The 6,285-nt window shown below is 44.5% G+C and overlaps 1 protein-coding gene across 2 annotated transcripts in view; it reads right to left on the bottom strand.

Annotated features, from left to right (window-relative positions):
- The window catches only part of LOC310922226 (ubiquitin-associated protein 1-like), a 72,941-nt gene extending 69,986 nt beyond the window's left edge, over positions 1 to 2,955 (bottom strand). Inside the window, exon 1 of one of the 2 annotated variants that reach the window (XM_083882672.1) lies at positions 2,900 to 2,955. The gene's annotated coding sequence lies outside the window, so the exon portion shown is untranslated. Of the gene's footprint in view, positions 1 to 2,776 lie in introns of both variants that reach the window. The other variant, XM_083882671.1, reaches the window with a different exon arrangement.
- Between the last annotated feature and the right edge of the window lie 3,330 nt (positions 2,956 to 6,285).

Below are 6,285 nucleotides of genomic sequence, written 5' to 3' on the forward strand. Positions count from 1 at the left end.
ACTCTATGTCTAGATTAAGCATGCTGCTAACACTTAGCATAACTGGTCATAGTCATACTCTTAGAAGTCCAACCTCACAAACTCAGGGAACAAACTTCACCAGTCATTTCAGTCATGACTTCATCTGCTGCTAGCCTAGAGATGCCAAATGGTGCAAGCACAAATATATACATTAGGAAAGGGCTTAAATCAAATCTTTCACATAATCTAGTCGATAATTATCATGAATGCTGATCTTCAGCAACATAAACCAGACTAACCAGGAGCTCACAGCTCTTTACTAGCTTCAATGAAAACATCTACCAATAGCTAAGTAGCTTAAGTATATTCAGACCATCTTCCAGCTGAAGAACTGACTGCTGCCCACTTAAAATGTTACTCTGGTGTAAGAATTTCTGACACAAAATGCAGTTGAAAAAACATAAGCTCAGAATTTCGATTTTAACTCAGTTAAAAACTGTTACACTACTAACACAACATTGGCATTTTGAACCAATCTGCTTTCCCTTCCAGAAAAGATTTAAACCAAAGTCAGAGAAATTATATTCTGCTTCCCCTTTTAAATACTTCCGTGTTTCAAGTACATTGCAAGATTAAAAGATTCCAAAAAGATCTTGTAGCCTTACAAAGAAGGGAAAACAAACACAACCCTCCCCCCCCCTCCCCCCCCCAGTATCAAGTCTGGACATAGAAGCTGTTCTTTCAAAATTTCCCAGCCACAGGAGAGACAGTATTTCTTAACATTAAATAAAATGCCTTCCCTATGCAAGCAAGGATTTGGAATAAATCTGATCATTTAAGAGAGGGAAAAATCCCAATGTTCAGTTTCTCTTCGGAGGCCTCATACAAGACTATACTGACTGCAAAAGGTCATTAGAAACACAGAACATGAGGTTATTCAAACCAAGTCATGGGGTCACAGCATGAAGCAATGCACTTGCATACCAGAGAGGATTACCTACCTAAGTAGTTAACACACAACTGCGAGCTCACCCTTCTTTACCTTTTCTTCAAATAATCGTTTCCAAAAACCTCTTTCAGAGGTTTTCAATTACAGCTGCATTAGACCTTCTTTACGCTGACATTGATCTGAATTGCACAGATCAATTTTAAATAGTCATGCCTTTAGGCATCCTTGTAAAATGACAGCTGAAGCTTTGGAATTTATCATTGAAAAGACTGGGAGTTACTATGTTAGAAACAAAATGCCAGAGAAGGCTGGATAGCAGTTTTGTCTAATAAGTAAAACTAAATTTCTCACAGACTAATTTATCAAAATATTAAACCCAGCACCAAGTGTAAAATATGAGAACAGGTTGATGTCCAAAACTTATGATATAGACTGGAAATTGACAACAATGCTGAATGTCCTGAATTATCAATCCCTAAAGTTTGTGGAAACAACACAAAATCATAAGCTTATATAATTAAAAAGGAGAATGACTAAGATAATAACTTTTGTGGCATTATAGCACTTTTGTCACCAGCACTAGCCAAAACAGCTCTGGCTGCCAGTGTGACAGAATTAGATGTAGTCTGCTGGATTGGTCCAGAAACCTGACTCCTATTCTATTAGAGATTTTTGTCTCTAGGATAAGTACCAGGCACTGCAAAACACCATGTAAACAATGGAGATGGAACTCTTCCATGTGGTTTTCATGATTTTTTTATCATTAATTTTTATCCATCAGCATAAAATAAGTCTCCCACCTAATCAGTGTACTCTTATACATTTATTCATTCACATATCTTATACCTAAGATTTCCTTGGTTTTCCCTTTGAAGTTTCAAGTATTATAATAATGATGAGGAAAAAGAGAAAGGGGAATAAAACCCAAGAGAAACAAGTGCTGCACAGTTCAATTACTCACCACCCACTGACCCATGTCCAGCCAGTCCCCGAGCAGCAATTGGTGGCTCCCAGCCAACTCCCCCATTTTATATACTGGGCATGACATTCTATTTAATGGAATATCCCTTTGGCCAGTTCAGATCAGCTGTCTTGGCCATGCTCCCTCCCAGCTCCTTGTGTACCCACCCACTGGCAGAGCCTGAGACACTGAAAAGCCCTTGACTTAGGGCAAGCACCCCTTAGCAACAACCAAAACATCAGTGTGTTATCAGCATTATTCTCATACTGAATCCAAAACACAGCACTGTAACAGCTACTGAGAAGAAAATTAACTCTATCCCAGCTGAAACGAGGACAGTCTAAAAAGTTTTAATCGCCCAATTGCAATGGTGATCTAAAGTATCACTGGCACTTTTGAATCACAGCTCTGCATGTACAAAAACCTGAAGTCAGTACAGCTGTGGTACTGCAACATACCATCCTGGCACGCGGCCTTGAAGAAATCGGTCCAACTTTGATATGTTGTTGCCACACGTATAATCTCAGTCTCATTCCCTTCCCCACAGCTAGTACAGCACCTCCATTAAAGGGTACCTTCAAAAACAATACCGAGAGGCCGTGCAGGCAGAGCAAGGCCATGCAGTAACGCAGCGCTCACAGGCTCGCTCCCCTCCACAGCCAAGGGAGCAGCCCCCAAACATGCGAACCCCGGCCCCGAGAGGCCAGCGGCCCCTGCAGCCGCCCCGCCGGCACGTCACATCAGCTGAATCACGGTGAGGGCGCGGGTACTCCCTCGCCCCGGACAAGGAGAAGCGGCAGCGACGTTTAACCCGGCAGCGGGGCGGAGGGCCCGAGGAGCAGCCAGCTGCGCCCCCCACCCAGACCAGCATCTACATTCCCATTCCCTACCGGCCCGCTCGTTACCTGCGCGGCACCTGGCGATTCCGGCTGTCCCCGTGGTCACTGCCCACCGCTCGCCGGCACGAAACGCGCACCGTATCACCACCCCTAGCCCCTCAACCAGGAGAAGCCATGTTGTCTACCTACCCTCCACCTCGCCTCTCAACGAAACGCTGACGTCACGCTGCGAGGTCACCTACTCCCGCCGAGCCAATCAGGAGGTGCTCACGGTGTCAGCGGAAGAGGGGTGGGGCGAGGATACTTTCATTTCCTCCTGCTCAGAGCGGAGTGGAGGTGTTTGGGTCTGTCTGCCTGCCCCGGCTGCGGGCTTGTTTCTGGCTCTGCCCGGAGGCTCCTCTAGCATTTTCTGCCTCTCTCCTAGCTGGGCACAGGCGACAGACAACTCCGGGATTGATGAAGGTGGTGAGCCGGGTCCAAAGGGAGCATTTCGCCCCATACGTCTCAGCCTCTTCCCTTAGCAGAGATGGCTACCTCGACACCTACCCTTGGTCCCCTCACGAGGGGCTGCATGCCCGCCCGGCACAGCTGGGGAGGCACTCCTGCTGGATGCCCTGGAGCATAGCACATTCCCCCAAGAGCAGCTTTGGCAGCAGGTTTTCAGTCTTTTGAGACGGCCTTGGTACAAAATTAAGGTGTTTTGTCCAAAATGGAGGTGGTAGTTATGCGTGTGAAGGAGGATGTAGAAAGGAGCATTAATCATGGTAAATAACGACTGAAAACAGCTAGAGACTATTATACCTTGGGCGTTTTATCCTCAGGGGAAGCTGGAAAGCCTGATAAGTTCTTTTCTAGGTTTTTTTGGGTTGGTTTTTTTTTTTTTTTCTCAATTTGGCTCTTTGCAGCACCCTTGTCTTTGAGGTTTGTTAGGTGAAAAGACACCAAAAAAAAAAGGCATAAAAGAAATGCCATATTTTTCAGGAAAATAGTATGTTTACTGATTTGGGGTGACTTGAGACACCAGGGAGTTTCAAGTGGTCAGGAGCTAGCTGGCTTTCTTTTCAGTCTGCCTGTATATCATGCTTCCCCCCCCCCCCCCCCCCTCCCCCGTCTTCCTTTTTCTTTTCTCTACAGTATTACTCATTGGTGGTCATTTAATTCGGGTTACTCTTAATTTTTGCCTCTATAAGCATAGGAAAAAGTTTGTGAGTCATGTGTACATAAGGGAAAGCACACATCCATCCACATGAGTTTTAAGGCAGCATAATCATACCAATATTTGCCCTTTATTTCCCCTATAATAAGGGAGTTTCTTGGTGGAGAAGAGTACTTCAAAGTTTCACTAAGCACCTCATTGTGCACTGGTCTCTTGTAGTCACTTAGAGAAGCCAGGTGATAAAGCCAAACTAGTTAAAAAGGTCTCTTTAAGGGAAACCTGGGTTGAAGTTTTACAAAGTGAAGCCAGTCCCAGGTGAAGCATTGATTTAGAAGAATTAAGGACTTTAGTTAAAATAGATATTGCTGAGGTAAGGTAGCTAAGCTTCCCTTTTGTTAACAGAAGCCAGATTGAAGAAACGGATAAATCATGGAACCTGTCAAACTAGGCTTTTACATCCTGAATAATCAATAGACTCCATGAATACAATACAATCATAAATCAAACAGTCCTGGAAAAACAGGATTCAGTTGTCATGTAACACTAAAGGTTAAAAAGTCAGAGCTGAGGAAGACAATCTTTCTTCATCATTTTGGGACCCCACCTCATAAAAAAGACCACCGACCCATTTCAAAGAACAAACTACGCATGCTTAATGGCTCTTTGGCTAATTACTATATGTTATAAATGCAATGGCAAATATCGGATTAATAAAAAGACAATTTATTAATAACACAATATCGAACACCAGCAAAATGAGAAAACCACAAAATAGGAAAATAGCAGCACTGCGCCGGGTGGATAGGGGTCTGCACACCAGGGTACAAGATGCCCAAATCCACGCCGTGCAGTTCTCAGTCCACAGTTTTATAGGATTTTTCTGCCCTTAGGCAGTCCAGGTGTCCAGGGTGGGCTGAATAGTCCGAATTTCTTTTCAATGGCCTTCCCGGATCTTGTCAAGTCCCGTTAATCCAATCCGGGAAGGTTCTTTCTTATGCCAATTATACAGGTCAGTCTTATGTTGATTTCAGTTTGCATATCGTGCCAGGGCGTTGATGAAATCTGCATCGTCGTCAAGAAGGAATTCTCCTTGCATTGGCGAGGAAGTGATTCTTATCGGGGCTGGCTAGCATCTTTGTCCAGTCTGATGATCCTTGTCCTGTTTCGCAACTGAAGCCGTGCAGGCTGGGGGGGAACGATTTGCTTCCTACTGGATTTTACATTTTATTAACATTGTTCTTATTATACATCAGATTATTATTATTTTATACACGAATTTTTACCCCAAATTTATCACAGTCACCCGCCTAATAATTCATCAAATTAAAAATTCGTATCCTTTATTTATTTTGACCTCAACTCCAATTGAGATCACGCTCTTCCCAGTCCTCTTGTGAGGATTCATCACCTGGTTGAAGTTTCTGTCCCTCTTCGAATCTCCTCCGGGCTGCTGCAGCCCTCCCTTTACCCTTTTCTTCCTCAAGCTTCATTATCTTGGACACCGTTTTCCCTTGTGCTGCCTCTGGGTCCATGGGAAGGGAGGCTATCTGCATCCCTTGGACGACTGAATGAATCAGTCGGATGAAACAGGGGATCAAACACGGGAGGAAAATAATGCCTGCAATGGAGCATGTTATGAAAAAAACTACTTTCTTCCACCATTCCCCTTGTCCAAATAGCTGATCCCACCATGAAGCTTGAAGGATCGAATTCCATTTCTGGACCGGCACATGAGCCACCTTTTTAATCTCTTGAGCTAGTCCTTTGATCGTTTCCCCATAGTCATCGATCTCAATGCAGCATTCCGATTCATTGAATCTGCCACAGACCCCTCCTTCCTCTGCCAATAGATAATCTAGGGCAAGCCGATTTTGGTACACAAAAGCCCTCATCTGTGAATGTTGTTTTGCCAGGAGTTCCAAGGCATCTGAGGTGTGGTTTGAAACCACCTCTACCACTGCTTGCAGCCGAATCAGCCTATTCAGGAGGTAAATGGGCGTCCGATATCCCCAACTACCATCGTTTGCCCAGGTGGCTGGCCCATAATACTTAATGATTCTTTCCGCGGGCCACTCCTCCTCCCCCCATTTTTGGTTGCCTCCAGCTACAGGTAGCTCTCGCCTTATCTCCCTTCTTTGTTGGTTCAATGTTTCAAAGAGAGGTGCTCCTAACAAATTGCTTTTGGCTCTGGGCAAGGTAAAGAAAAAGGGTCTTATCATGCCTAGGGTACAGGACTCCTTCCATTTTCTGGGAAGTTCACTGTAAGTTTTCTTTCTGCAAATCCAATATATTCCATCTGGTGCTTTCCAGTCTTCATTGGTTCTGCCTGGTTCGTCCCAGTACTCTTTCAGACCCACTAATGCCTGAAACGGATTAGCCCCGGGACTTTTATGCCAACAAAGTCCCATGGTCTCAAACC

This window comes from Zosterops lateralis (assembly GCF_965231275.1).
Source record: "Zosterops lateralis genome assembly, chromosome: W".
Classification (NCBI taxonomy): domain Eukaryota; kingdom Metazoa; phylum Chordata; class Aves; order Passeriformes; family Zosteropidae; genus Zosterops; species Zosterops lateralis.